The sequence below is a fragment of the Cygnus atratus genome, chromosome 2, assembly GCF_013377495.2.
Source record: "Cygnus atratus isolate AKBS03 ecotype Queensland, Australia chromosome 2, CAtr_DNAZoo_HiC_assembly, whole genome shotgun sequence".
Lineage (NCBI taxonomy): Eukaryota > Metazoa > Chordata > Aves > Anseriformes > Anatidae > Cygnus > Cygnus atratus.
Genome location: NC_066363.1, coordinates 114,806,751 through 114,821,382, shown reverse-complemented (window position 1 = coordinate 114,821,382; position 14,632 = coordinate 114,806,751).

Sequence of the window (14,632 nt, the reverse complement as noted above, 5' to 3'; positions counted from 1 at the left end):
GTGCCAGCCCCGCCGCCGGTGCCGGCCCCTTCCCGCAGGCCGCCACCCCGGTCACGGCCCCGGGCTTAGGGACGGCGGGGAGGGCGCCCATGTCCCCGGGTCGTCCGGCCTCCAGGGGTGCCCGGGTTGTGTTGGCGAAGGGCGGCTTGGTGCCGCTGACCCCGGCCGCAAGGGCGAGCCCGGCGGCAGGGCTGTGCCCGCCGCCAGGGGGCTCCGCCGGGCCCCCCGTGGCCGTGGGTTTGGGCCTGTGCTCGCACCCTGGCACGGTGCGGGCACAGAGTCGGTACCTGTGCTGTGCTCCTGACGCTTCTCGGCACACCAAAGTTCATGGAGTTAGGAAAAATCCAACTCCTGGGAAGGTTGTGCCGCCCAGATGTCCAGCTGCTGCAACCCCATGTCCCTGTCGTCACCCCCGTGTTGAGCATGATGCGACTGCAAACACCGATGTGAAAAAGTATAAAATAAATGCTGGCCCCTGAAGTAGCTAGGGGAAGCGCTACAGGGTAGCAAGCAGGTCTTGTATGGGCACCCTGACTCTCTGGGAGATACTAAAAATGCGCAGCCAACCCAGCTAAGTGCAGACATTTCATCCATGTCATAACATTCAGGAGCTTCAATTATTAACTAGGTGAACATTTCCAGTTATGCTGACTAGCACTAATAAATTTAGGACTTTGTGTTAGGAAACTCTTGAGGTATTGAATGTTCTGCAGCTGGTTCAGCATGGTATATTGACAAAGCTGGCTTTCACTAATACCTCTGCCTAATGAAAGTCTAAAGCCTACGCAAAACAAAAAGTACGTGTGTGCCCTTTGCTCCGCTGTCAGGCATTGCCGGTGGAACACACTGCCTAGTGGTGAGGTGACTGCGCCAGCTGCATCAGCTGCAGAACAAGGTTCAGAAGATGGCTTGTGGAAAGATGACCCCATGCGGCCTCGCATAGGCTATTCAGGAATGCACCTGACCTCTCACTGTGGCCATCTGGATATCATCCAGGACGAGAAACACATCAGCTCTTCAGTTTTGAGCAAGAAAGACCATCAGGATAACCAAAATTAGTTACTTACTTTCTGTGATACTTTGCCTCGTGTATGGAGTGCTTTCCATATACACATATCCATCATCAATAAATAAATAAATAAATAAACAGATATGTTATGTCAAAGAATTAATTGCTTGTGATAGGAAAAAAATAAGTTGTACACACAAAAAAATCATTTATAGATTTACTAACACTAGCAGTATTTCTATGTGTAGTTTTACTGGTATTAGTAATATCTGGGTCACAATTTCTACCTGCTGAATCATACTGATAGAAACTTCTAACAGTAAGCCAGCAGTATGATTGCACGCTTTTTTTCACAATAATGAGTTGTAAGAATATAATTATAGTGATACAGCTATGCCAACAAATTTCTCTGTATTGAGAAGACTTTGGACCTGCTAAGCCCATCTAGCACTGACCTCCTCTGAACATAACTCTTGTCAGCTAAACAACAAACACAATTCTGGCAATACTTTTAAAAGAAACAGATTCATAGAGATTGTATTTGTTTCAGAATATATTAATTTGGAGATATATTAGTTTGTAATAAAACTAAGATTCATGTTGGGTCTGGTCTCTCTGGGCTGAAGATAAATGTTTCCTTCACCTTCATGTTCCTTTTCTCCTTGGGACTGCAGCTGCCTCTACCACAAGTAGATGTCTAGAAGAGATCGCTAGGTAGGGAGCTCTCTCTAGCCTGTGATTAAATTTTTGGGGCAGAGAGAGTACAAAACACTAAGCCTTGTGGTTCACGTATGTCTCCAGCTCTTCAAAACTATTTAGGCTTCAGACATCCATCAGAGCTATGTATGTTGTATCTGCCAGTGATCAGAAGTAAGAGGCAATGCCCCTGTTGCCATCTGGGACCATGGCTTGGAGAGGAAAGAGGGAACCGGAGGAAACAGCAGTTGGTGGCAGTGACCTCTCCAGTAGTGTAAGTACAGCCGGAAGAAGACACCCAACTACACCTTGAGTGGTAAAGAGCCTGCAGAAAGCTTTTTGTATGTCTCTGTGCACCTGTTTGAACTGTACACACCTGTATAGCCAGATTCAGATATGCCCTACTCATGCCATGAAGCTACATTAAACAGGAAACATTACAGAAGGCCCAGTTTAGGCACTACAGAGCTGCCATGCATTATTAGCTGCGAGGGAGACAGCATGGCCTTCAGCCTCAGCAGGTGAGGCTTCCACACAGCCATGGGCCTCCCAGCCTTTTCAGTCACCCTGTAGGACTTCAGGTAAGCGTGTCATCAGGCCTCAATTCCTCAGTCTGTGAAAGGAGAACAGTTTTTAATCACCAAATAAGGCTGCCGTAAAGGTAAATTAATTACCGCAGGTAAAGAGGGTTACGTTCTCTGAAGGCAGGTGTTAAACAAAAGCAAAGATTTATTACTAAAGGAACATGATAGGTCCATTTGAACTTTGTTCAGGAGACTGCAGTATTGATTGATTAGTAGCTTTAGGCAGGGGGAGAAATTGTGCTGGTGACCTCAGAGAAGTAAACTACAGGAAGACGTGTCCGAAGGCATTCATGCTGCTGCTAACATTATTGTAAATCTTGGTTCTTTAATAAAGCTGTGACCTTGGAGTAGACAAGTAGTATGCCATGGAGCGATATATAGCATGGCAACAGCCTTGTAAATCTTATGTACTTTTTGCCATTGACGTAGACAACATGTAAAAAGAAGTGAGGCAGCTGAAGTTTATGAAACACATTTATTTGAAGGAAAGCATTTTAAATCAGAATTTTTAGATTAAATGAAATCAATGGCCCTGCCAACTTTTTATTCCTCAAGATAAAGAGTGTTTGTGAAATGAAATTTCGACAGTGAAAACTTACAGAATTGCTCATAAAATTTTGCAGTTTGCTGGGGGCAACTGTCACTGAAAAGGTACATTTTAGACCATGTTTGCACAGCTATTTTACAACTTTGTACAACTACTTTTTGTACAGTCATTGCTTTGAGTAGCTATTATTTTGTTTGCTTTCCTGGCAATGCTGCTGCTGCAACAGTGCATCTCCATGTCAGTATGAAAAGGGCAGCTATCTGGAGTTCCTTGGGAGCTGTCAGAGACAAGACATGTAAGCAGGAGGGGAAAGAGAAAACTGTGTAGCTGCACAGTGATCAGGAGGTGCCATGTGAAAATCCTTTGCTTTTGCCAACTGTCTCTGTATCACTACCTAAAAAGAATGCTTGCAGCCTCTGAGAAAATTAAAAAGAACATTCCTCAAGAGGGAACTTAATTCCTACACACAAAGAATTCTCCATACATTGTTTTTTAGATGTACAGGAAGCCACAAGTCCAATAATTTATATACCAATCAATCTGACTACTTTGCTTCTAGCAGAACAGATTTTTATTTTATTTAATTTTATTTTTGAGTAATTACTCAAATGTTCCCACAAATTTCATGCTTTGGAGCAGCACTGTACATCTTTCTGACTGGGAAGTTTTCACACCCAAGGACAGTTCTCAAAGGGAAAGGGAGATAAATTTCCAAATTCATGAAATGTTGAATCTTTCTCTCCCCAGAAAGAGTCCCTTTCTGATTTCAAGAAGAACTAGCAAGGACCTGAAGCCTGCCATGCTTTTCCTTGTTAACATATTACCACTGAGCTACTTTAATCACTATACATGCTTCTGTGCATGAACATGAATTTTCATTTCTTACAGATCAACAGCATCTGTGAAAGATACTATGTTAAATTGCACATATAAAAACAGTGTTACTAATTTTATAGTTTTATTACCCTGTCAATATCTTGAACAGGTTTCTATGTTCTTATCATAAACGTAATATTCACTTCTTGTTATTCTTTCAAGATGTCTTTCACTTACCTACATTGCTAATTTTGAGCCTCATCTTGCATAAGCTGGAAATGGAAACTCGTGTACATTCTTACAGGGTCAGTAATACTGTTCTTGACAGTAGATAGTATGCCTGATACTGTTTTGCTTTTTTTTTTTTTTTTTTTCTGATTTGTTTAGTGCTATAGCATCTGAAAAGCTGTTTGTCATCTACCTCCAGCATTGCATTGTCACCATGAATATCTAAAAGACCAGCCTGCTCCTGGAATGGAGCTGCAAACAGATAGACATCACTGTACAAGCCGATGTATCTGTATATTGGACTATCAATGAGTTCATGACCATCTGTTTTCTGTAGAGAAACTGACAATATTTCTTTTTATCCTTACAGATTTATGTATTTATTTTTTACAAAATTGAAATTTAATTCAAGAAATTGATTCAGAGACAAAACAATGTTTAAGGAAAAAGAAAACCAACATTTTTAGGTCTAAGCAAATTGCTAAGGCACCATTAATTGCAAAAGGCTAAATGTTGTTTTCCGTTTTTATCTACAGAACATGTTCTTCCACTGCTACTCAGTAGTCTTTCTGTGCTGCTTAGGGTGCATGCACATATTCTGAGAATGACCCATCCAGCACACTCTCAAAAAGAACTTCTCCAACATAAAGAATAAAGGGATATTATATTGAAAATCAAGATACTACTAATTAATGTGTTAACAGATTTCATTTTGACAGTTTGGGTTACCAGTCAACAAAATACTGGTGTCAATGGGTTTACATTCATGTTCAAAGTTTACTGTCTAACTTTCTACTCCGTAGGCGTAAGCACTGCAACACAGAGCAAGAGAAATCATTATGCAACTTGAAATAAATGAGAATGTCAAGTGCAGAAACAGATGAATTAAGTGATTCTGCAAAAGCAAACAATGCTAATGCTATTTGTTAAAGAGTCCAATTTGGTGATGCATGTTATGTTATTGTGTATATAAATAAATACTCAAGTCATGCGAGCTATCATTAAATGCTATCATACATAGTTCTGCTTCTGTTATGTGCTTTAATTATAGGTTCAAATTATTAAAACAGTTCTTCACCTCTGCCCTCCACTTGGACATCATTTTCTTTAGTGCTTTTGCCTCATTTAAAAATAATAATAATAACAATAATGATTTATATCTTCCTTTGGCACTTTGTTTGCATGAGTATCAAAGATAAATATAGGAAAGCATTAATTAATATTCTTGAGAATTCTAAAAGCATGTTAATGCTTGTGATGCATTTTCTACCTTACAGCCCTCTCAGCAAACAGCTGCAACACCTTTCTTAATTCGAGTACAACTGTGTCATCTTTGGTTCTTACAGAACGCAAATGGATTGTTTAAACAAGTTTCATTTCAAGTATGTAGGGTTTCATTTGAGGATCTCCAAGTACTTTATAAACACAAGTAATATGTATACTTGCTTAAGAAATGAGATAATCAAGAACCTTTGCCTTGCCACACCATTAGACAACAACAGAACAGAGGACAGAAACCGTATCTTGGCACCTGTGAGTACCTGACTATGCTACCTCTGTAAGCATCTGCCACACTTTTTGACTTCGTGGTGCAGTTATCTGCTCAGTTCTTTTCATGACCTCTTGTTTGCAAAAGGCAAGATATACATAAGAAAATTAAGCCCAGTAGCTTCAAAATATGAAGACTCATTACGTAGTCTTCGTAATGGAATGTATGTTTTGGTTGAAGATGCCTTATAAAATTTCTCCTGAAAGAACTTGGATCTGTCCCAGGCGTCAAACAATAAATTGGACAACACTAAATAAATGGAAGGAAGGAAGTATTCAATTTCCATCTTGGAGTTCTTACAGAAGAACACGTCAGTGTTTAAAAAACAGAAATGTAGAATAAGTGGGTCTGTTACGGCCAAATGGCATTCTCTGAGCAACATGAATACTGCTAGGGACAATGCACTTACAGGTCAACATCAATTATGCTAATCTCAGATGTGTAATTTGTGCCTGCAGACATCCCAGGGATTGTTGGTCACCGTACATCTTATGGTTAATGTATTCACTTTCTCTAGCTAACAAGAGATTAGACATGCAAATGCTTTTGTTTTATACAAAACAACATTTGTTTGTTACCCAAACCATTTGTTTATCCATTTGTTTATCATCCATGTGCTTATCATCCCAATAATATATAAATTAGTAACAAGTAACCCACATACTTGTTGAGATCTGACTCTGTACACTCAATGGGCCTTGATCCTACAAGGACAGTCACAATAAGACCTTTCAACCTTCGTAAACATTCAGAATTAAGCAATTATGTGAAGTTATCTTAACCTAAAAAAAAAACCAACAAACAAACAACAAAAAAAAACCACCCTATGAAAGACTGCATACATAAGGAGTTCTCAAATTATGACCCCAAAACCCAGATTAGAATACACAGCAAATGCTGCACAGGAAACTGAGTTAGGTCACTAGAGAGAAATAGCACACACATGATTTTAAAGCAGACAGGTCACTGAAACTAATAATGTTCATTGTATTGGCTGTAAGTAAATATTTTAAATATTATGTGCATCCACACTTCTCTGTGACAGCAGGGGAAAGGGAAAAGATATAGGTGTGTTTTTCCTGCACTGTATAAAAGAATTAAGCAAATAATATATTTTATGCTTGTCTGTTTTCTGCTATCAGTAATGTTTGCTAGAATCAATCAGTTTAGCATGTGAATACAGTAAAATATCTACTTATGCACATTGCCACTGCTCTCCTTTCTGGTCTGCAGCGAGACAATGATCCATTAGATCATCCTCATCTATGTCACACTGGCATAAAGGACAAGAATATCTGGGAATAAGAGGTAGTATAGTGTTAGTGGCAGCAGATATAAGAAACATTTTTAGTAGTACAAGTAATAACAAATGTATTTAGACTTTGGCAAGATATCATTATACACTTCTATTGCCATTGCTAAAAATGTAGCATGGGTCTATGACAGGTAGCTAGGTGTGACGTATGCTGTGTTAGCAAAAGGTCAGCCTTACTAATGTACACTGTGCCAGCATGTCAGGATATTAATCTAGAAAAGCATTCTTAACATAACCATGACATTAGGAGAGAATGGATGAAAATACTGAACACTACAACTATAGACATTTGATAAAAGCGTCATTTAATTGCTGTGATACACTCAGAGCATGTGTGACTAAACTACCAATTCTCAGGAGCCCATATTAAGCACCAGCACTACCTTAGTAGAGGAATCCTACTTAGTTTTCTGTACAGAATATGGTCTTGTTTCTTGGTGGAGGCACTGATTTCAGGTTACTGAGATTGCAAAATGTGTGTGGATGAAACTTCAAGATTTTCTGAGTATCAAAAGTGCAGTAACTGAAAAACAGATATGTTTTCCTAGCTAGCAACCTAAATAAAGTGTCATTTAAGAATTCAAATAACAAAAAAATATAAGGACTTTAAATTCTATTAATCAGAGAAACATTTTAATAGTGATGTCAAAATTGTTATTTAATAGACAAAACTAAAGCCCTTTGAACTTCAAGACCTCAATCACTCTAGGATTGTTACATGTCTGACCTGCTCTAACAGGTCCTACCCTGAAAGAGAATGAATGGAACAAAAAATCTGAACTTTCAACATAAATGTGCATATATAAATATATATACATATGTTTTGTAAAAAATATATGCTATAAATATGTAAATAAGAAAAGCTGTCAGTCTTCTTTACGGAATTCTGCCAGTCTCTCACTATTTGCTTACTAACAGTGGTTATACTTGAAAACTACTTCTGAGGAACAGATTATTAGAAGTGAACCAATTGTATTTAAATTATTAATGTCTTATTAATTCTGGAAATAATTAACATTTTCAAGGACTTTTTGAAAGCAAACCTACTTCTCCCCAAGAAAAATAGCAAAAAGCTACTGACTTGCCAAAACACAGTTGTTTCTACAAAACAGGTCACACGGAGCTAAGTTCTATGAAAAAAAATGTAACAACTGCAAACAAAATGTATTGTATTGTAATCATATGCTAGAAACAGCATCCATTTTAAGTACTGAGTACTATGATTTTAAAATATTAGTAATTCATCTTGAATGCTATGAAACACAAATAGGTTCTAATAAAAAAATAAAAAATAAAAAATCAGAGAATTCTTCTGCCAGTTTGACTTTACTATGTTGGGATAATAAACTCAAAAGCACTTTTGCAATGTCATCATCTTGTTACAGCACCTCCAAGCTCCTGTACAGGTCCATATTTTTCTATACATTCTTCACAACTCTCCAATGAGCTCTCATTTTACTCAGACATACCAAAGAGATGAGAAGCAGCAGCTCGTTAAGTTTTATTCCATGAAATGTTCGCACATTGCTCTGAATGTTTTTTTGGTTCAAAACCTTATTACAACATTGTGGCTGTACCTAGGGAAGAGTATTCATTTCCTTCTACTACTGCAATTCCTCAAGCATTATGCTATTGGTTCAGTGTTATTCAAATATATTTTCTAATAATAGCATTTAGCTTAAGAGTCTAAAGGGAGTTAGACTGAAATAATTATTAGTTTGTGGTGATTTTATTTGTTCCTTACATTGGCCCTTAATATTTTGGAATGAAATTTGAGAGGCAGTGGGGACACATTTCTAGTTTTCGAGAGCTCCCATTTCACATCTTTCTCTGTTTTTAATGGTGAAAATCTAGACCAACTCCATTAAAAACAAAAGTTTTCCAACTCAAGGGCCCAGTTCTGACCTCAGTGAAGTCAACAGCAAAACTTTATACAGATTCATGGAGGTTAAGATATGGGTTTTTTATTGCTGCTGCTACAAGCTCTCCCATTTTCTTTAACTCAGAACCTCTATACAACAAATCTTTGAAGCACAGTCATGAGGTATTTCCCATGAAGAGAAACAATATGAAATTATATGTAATAATCTCGCTGAGATAATAAATGCTAAGTATAATATTGCTATTCTATATTCATAACTTTTAAACATTAATGAATGGCCTTGCTGAGTCTCGGTGAAGAAATTTCAAATAACCCTGACCCACATGCTTGTGCCATCACCTCACTACAAATGGTCATCCTGACTCCAGATGCAGCAGAATGAAACATGCTCTTGCCTCAGTCACTTAATTGCAGTTTCCATACTCCACGCAGAAACTGTAAACAAAATTAGGTTTATACCAAAACAGCAGTCCATGCGTTGATATGTCCGAGACAACACATGAGCATTTGCCAAGGGTAGTCTGCTAAATATCAGAAACAGCATGCAGAGGTACCTCAATGCTATTAAATGCACTCTCCATTTCAATGTGTCTTAGTAGCCTTTACGCTTATTGTTGGCTTTACACAACAAATACAGCCAACACTTCCTGCAGCCATAATAAAGATTATGAACCACTGCAAATATCCATACTCAGGTCACTTGTTACGCTCTGCCACTGACCAGTGAAAAGCAGTGCTCAAACTCTACCAAGTACAGAGAAGCTCAGCTAAGCCATAGGGGGCTCAGCACTTCCTAACCTCCCCGTTACATTTGTGTGCTTCTGCTAAACCTGATTTTTAAAGCATTGAAAGCAAAGTCACTATTTAACTACTGTTGATATCAAGGTATTGGAGTTCATGCATTTCATTGTTCGTTTTAAACAAATCTTTCCGAGTTACAAAATCCATGGTAATAAAAGTAAAGAACCAACAGTGTTAATAACAAAACAAACAAACAATCAAACAAACCCCACATTTTTGCTGCTCTTCTTATGCTCTCTGTTATTCCCCACAGCCCTAGAAATAGCAGTCTTCCTGAAGTTCTCAGGTTTACCTGTCGGTTTACATTTTGTATTATTTTCACACTGCTGCTGACAGACAAGAAAGATTGACGGCTATTGTTTTGCAGTTAGCAAGACAAAGGAAATGATAAAAGCCAGACATGAATCCAGTCAGAGAAAAAAAAAATAAGAGGAAGTAAAATGTAAGCTGCACAATCTCCTCCCACAAAAGAGCCCAGGCATAAAAATATGAGTGTGAACTAAATCTCAGTTAACTGTTCTTCCTATTGATATATGCCATGTCCTCCACCACAAAGTCCTCTTTACCTTCTGGTCTGCACATCATTTTGATGAACATATGTGTTCCAGTTCAAACAGCAGCATGTTAAACTTTGTTTGCATGAGTAAATGAAGTTTCAAAGGCCTTAAGAGAAAAGGCTCAGTGTAGGTAGCTTTACAAAAAGGTGGGAATAAAAATAAATAAATAAATAAATAAAATCACAACATTTTATATCATTATTCCGTATTTTAGCAGATCCACGTGTGATCAGGATTTTTACAATTGGGCAATTGGAGTTAAAAAAAAAAAAAAGCCATTTGCCCTTTCTCCATCCAAGCCAATGTGAAGAGTCAAAAAGATTCATTTCTTGTAAGTTTAGGCCTGAGCTTAATATTTGCAGTGGCGCTGGCAGTACGTTTTAGAGCACTTTTAGATAAGGATCTTGGTAAGCCTAGCAAAAATCACAACATTTATTCTTCCATCATCATTATGGTGGAGATTCTCTGTTTAGACTTGCCTTAAAAGGGATCATAACAGTGTCAGTTCTTGCGCATGGGTAAATCTCTGGCATTATTTAGTAATTAGTGTTCAAGGTCGCAAACCTGTGTTTCACATTGGGTGCAATTTTGGTATATCTTCATTTTCTTGGCAATATCAGTAGCTGGAATTCTTTCAGAAGGAAGTTAAGCATGGCAGTAAGGGCATGCCCATGCATTATTCTTTAAACCTACAGAAATAAAGGAGTGTCAGAATCTATACAGAAAGAAACAAAAACAAATGTGGTAGTCACCCCAAAACACGCTTCAAATAAGGGAGTATATATAAAAATAAATCAAAATTTTACACCACATAATGACAACCCCAGTGTAACATTGAAGGATATTTGTTCTTCATATGATACGCTGTTAGGAAGACTCCAGGTATTGTTCCTGCAGGGGCTGTGGAACTGGTAGGTGGCTGTGTGGACGTGGCTAATAAACAGCATGCTGACTTCGCCATCACAGGCTTTGGACTGGCTCAAGGCACACCTACCTCTGGGAATGTCTCAGCCACTTCAGTTCTCTGGTTTTGGTAGTAAAAGCAGATTGGATTAGTGGTTACTGCAGCTGCTTTTTCTAAAAGCTTTTTTTCTAAAGCTTTTAGTTATCTATGGACATGACAGATGAGCTCTGGTGCGTCTTCCTGTAGAGGTTTAAGACATTACTGCTTTTTCACTATCTGAGCACCATTGCAGAGCCCCAGTGCTAGTGGGACAGGAGACGATTCTTGCAGTAATTGTCAAGGTGATTTTTATCAAGTCAAGATAGGCATCAGAGGGGTCTCAGGTACTGTCACTGCCTGGGGCTGCAAGGAAGGACAGAGGCAAGGATGCACACTGACTGCCAGCAGCTCTGGCTTTGGCGGAGCTAGAAGAAGCTACTATGTCAGACTGCAACCAGCAGCAAGCACGTTGTTCAAAATGGATGAGTGTGGGATCAGTGAGCAGACAAGCACAGACGAGCAGAGAGGTGGCAAAAGTCCTTATACCTCTGTGATAATTCTTCATGTGTGACCTTCCACCAAATATCACAGCCCTGCAGCAAAAGAAGCAGGAGCAAAACTTGTGTCCACAACTCCAGCCACACGGATGTAAAATTTCACTTAAGTAAGATGCTGGCATTGCACAGAAACAGGTAAAAAGCAGGAACATCTCCTGTTTAGGTAGTTCTACATGATGATTTAAATGCAATAGCTTCCAGAAGGGAGACACCTAAAGCCATAAATCACTGTGCCCGTTTGCCAGTTACTCAAACTAGCCAGTACCAGTGGTCATGCTGAGTCAATTTAAGCTGCTGCCACTCTCACCTGCCTGTGCTGCCCCTCTGTTGAAGGTTACCTACCTTTTCTTCTGTCACCTCTCCCCATCTTCCAGAGCAGCAAGAGGTTTCAAGTGCTTCTCTCTCAGATGCTCCTACTCAATTTGGTGTTTTTGTGCAAGTTCACTTGCTTTAGCAGTTAAAGCTAAATGCTGACCTTTGCACTAGAGCTGCTCAGTCGCAAGTCTGCATTCCTCCTGCCAGCTCTGCTATGTAGAAGTCACTCCAGCAGAGAAGTGGAGCTGGAAGCTGAGGCAAAACCTTCTAGAGCCACTATAAAACAGCTTTCCAAAGCTCGTCTGCCAGTGCAGTCTATGACAGCATTTCTAACATGTCTAACAGCCTGTGATCCACCTGCAGGAGGATTCCAGATGTGACCTCTTCTTTGAAAGCCTTCCTCATATAGCTCCATGGAGCCCTGTCAAATCCCAAGTCAGACGGAAGGTGGTATTTTGCAGTTACCTGACAGGTGTATAAATGATTACACAAAGTGCAAAGAGAGTACAGCCAAGACCCAACATGCTCTTTGTCCAAGGATAAACTGAATTGTTATACATGGTTTGCCCATGGGCAGGTTTTAACTTGGATTAGTCCTGTACTTTAGATGGGGTTGAAAAGGTTTCCTTGTTTTCCACCAAATGAAATAGTCTTCTCTAAATACCCTGTACAAGGTTCACTCGTGCTGTCTGAGAGCTTTCCCCTTTTAATGTCACAAAACATAAAATCAAATTACCCTTGTCACTTTGTTCACCTTCCCCCTAAAATGGTTGGTAGCAGGAAAAAAAAAAAAAAAAAAAAAAAAAAAAGGTAATGTAAAGGATCCAAGGGGATCCAAGGAAAGATGAAGAACACTTACATCCATGTGCTATATACAAATAGTCTTTTGTTATTAGTCAGTGATTTGTTCTATTGACTGTAAAAACAATTAGAATGAATTTCGGGTCCAACAACAAAAAATCCTCCACCCTTAACCCAGTGTATCTCTCTGCTTTATTTGCTCATTGCATGCCTGGATATAAAAAAAACAAGCCAACAAACAGTTCAGGAAGAAAAACCTTAAAACAGTCCAGGAAGAAGAAATAAAAACTGAGCCTCTCAGGATATCTTCCCTGAACTATGCTAAATCCCTACATTTTCCCCTTCTGTATGGCCTCCAAATAACTGACTCAAGGCTCCAGTTATAGGCTGCATGGACACTTCTCAAATCCAGCAAAAGCTAATACACTACTTCTTGAAGATACTGAGGGTGTTGTAAATAGCTGCATTTTTAGTCATACGGATGTGTGCGTGTTGCAGCCCAGAAGCAGATAAATTTCCACGAACTGTGGCTGGAATAAATAATAAAAGCAAGCCTTCCCAAATGAACAGTGGAAAAGGTGCAGTTTCTTAAGCTGCATTTCCATATAGAAGGAACTCTGCAGAGTTGCCTGTAATTTCTGGCACAAACAAGTGACCCTAGAAACCAAGAAGGGGCACAGGAATGTACTAGGATGCCCTTTATAATTTTTGAAAGTTATTCCTAAACGCTGGCTTAAGCCTAACTTCTGACTGCTGTTATCACCAGAAGGATGTCTGTGCCAGAGGCCACGGCTGTAAAGGGAGTCAGTAGCAGATGATTCTGCTGGCAAGAGCCTGGCTCTCTCCTCTTTGCAGCCTCCCTTCAGGTATTTATAGACATTGATGAGATCCCTAGCCCAACATTTCTCCAGACTGGACAGTCTCAGTTCTCAGCTTGTCCTCATTGGAGAGGTGCTCCAGTGCCTTCGTCATCTTCGTGGCCCTTCACTGGACTCACCCCAGTGGCTCTATGTTCCTCTTGTACTGGGGAGCCCAGAACTGGACCTCCACATGCTCCAGGTGTGGCCTCACCAATGCTGAGTGGAGGGAAGGCCTTAAGCAAATAACCCTTAGCTGGATGAATCTAGACTTATTTCTTGGTATTTAACAGGAAATGTGCATGAGTGTCTTACCTTCTCTCTGCAGTCAGCAGAGAAGCAAACGTAACTTTCTCAGAGTAATTCAATATTAAATGAATCCAGAGCTGCTTACCTGTGCTCACCATCATCATAGGCGAGCATGCAGTGTTATTACCTTACTCTTACATATTTGGAAATTGCCTATGACAACAATTACCTTATTTTTAGTCATTTCAAATTGGTTTTTTCCCCATCTCCCTCCATTTTTTTTTTCTCAGGCCTCTCTCTGCCGTCTGGGTGTCTGCACTCCAAACCATTTCCCCACCACTGACCCCAAATGTCCTGGCTATCTCAGAGAAAATCTGCCTCACTCAAGCCAGGCAGGAGATGTCTTAAAGTTCTGATGTCTCTTGAAGTCACTGAAGGTCTTAGGTCTTGTTTTTTTCAGAGCATAGCAAGTGTCAAAATGAAATAGGCCCAGTGTGTTTGTTATAACTCCTTGCAATGCATATTTACAAAATGGTAATATTGTAAGGGCCTGGAGCACCTCTACTATGAGGAGAGGCTGAGAGAGCTGGGACTGCTCAGCCTGGAGAAGAGGAGGCTTGGGGTGGGGGGTGGGAGTGGGGGCGGATCTCATCAATGTTTGTGAATACCTGAAGGGATGGTGCCAAGAGGATGGAGCCAGGCTCTGTTCAGTGGTGCCCAGTGCCAGGACAAGAGGCCATGGGCACAAACTGGCACACAGGAGGCTCCCTCTGAACACCAGAAAGCACTTTATGTGTGAGTAATGGAGCACTGGCACAGGTTGACCAGAGATGTTGTGGATCTTCCTGATCTTTTTGAAGATCTCTTTGGAGATCTTCCAAAACTGCCTGGACATGGTCCTGGGCCACCTGCTCTGGGTGGCCTTG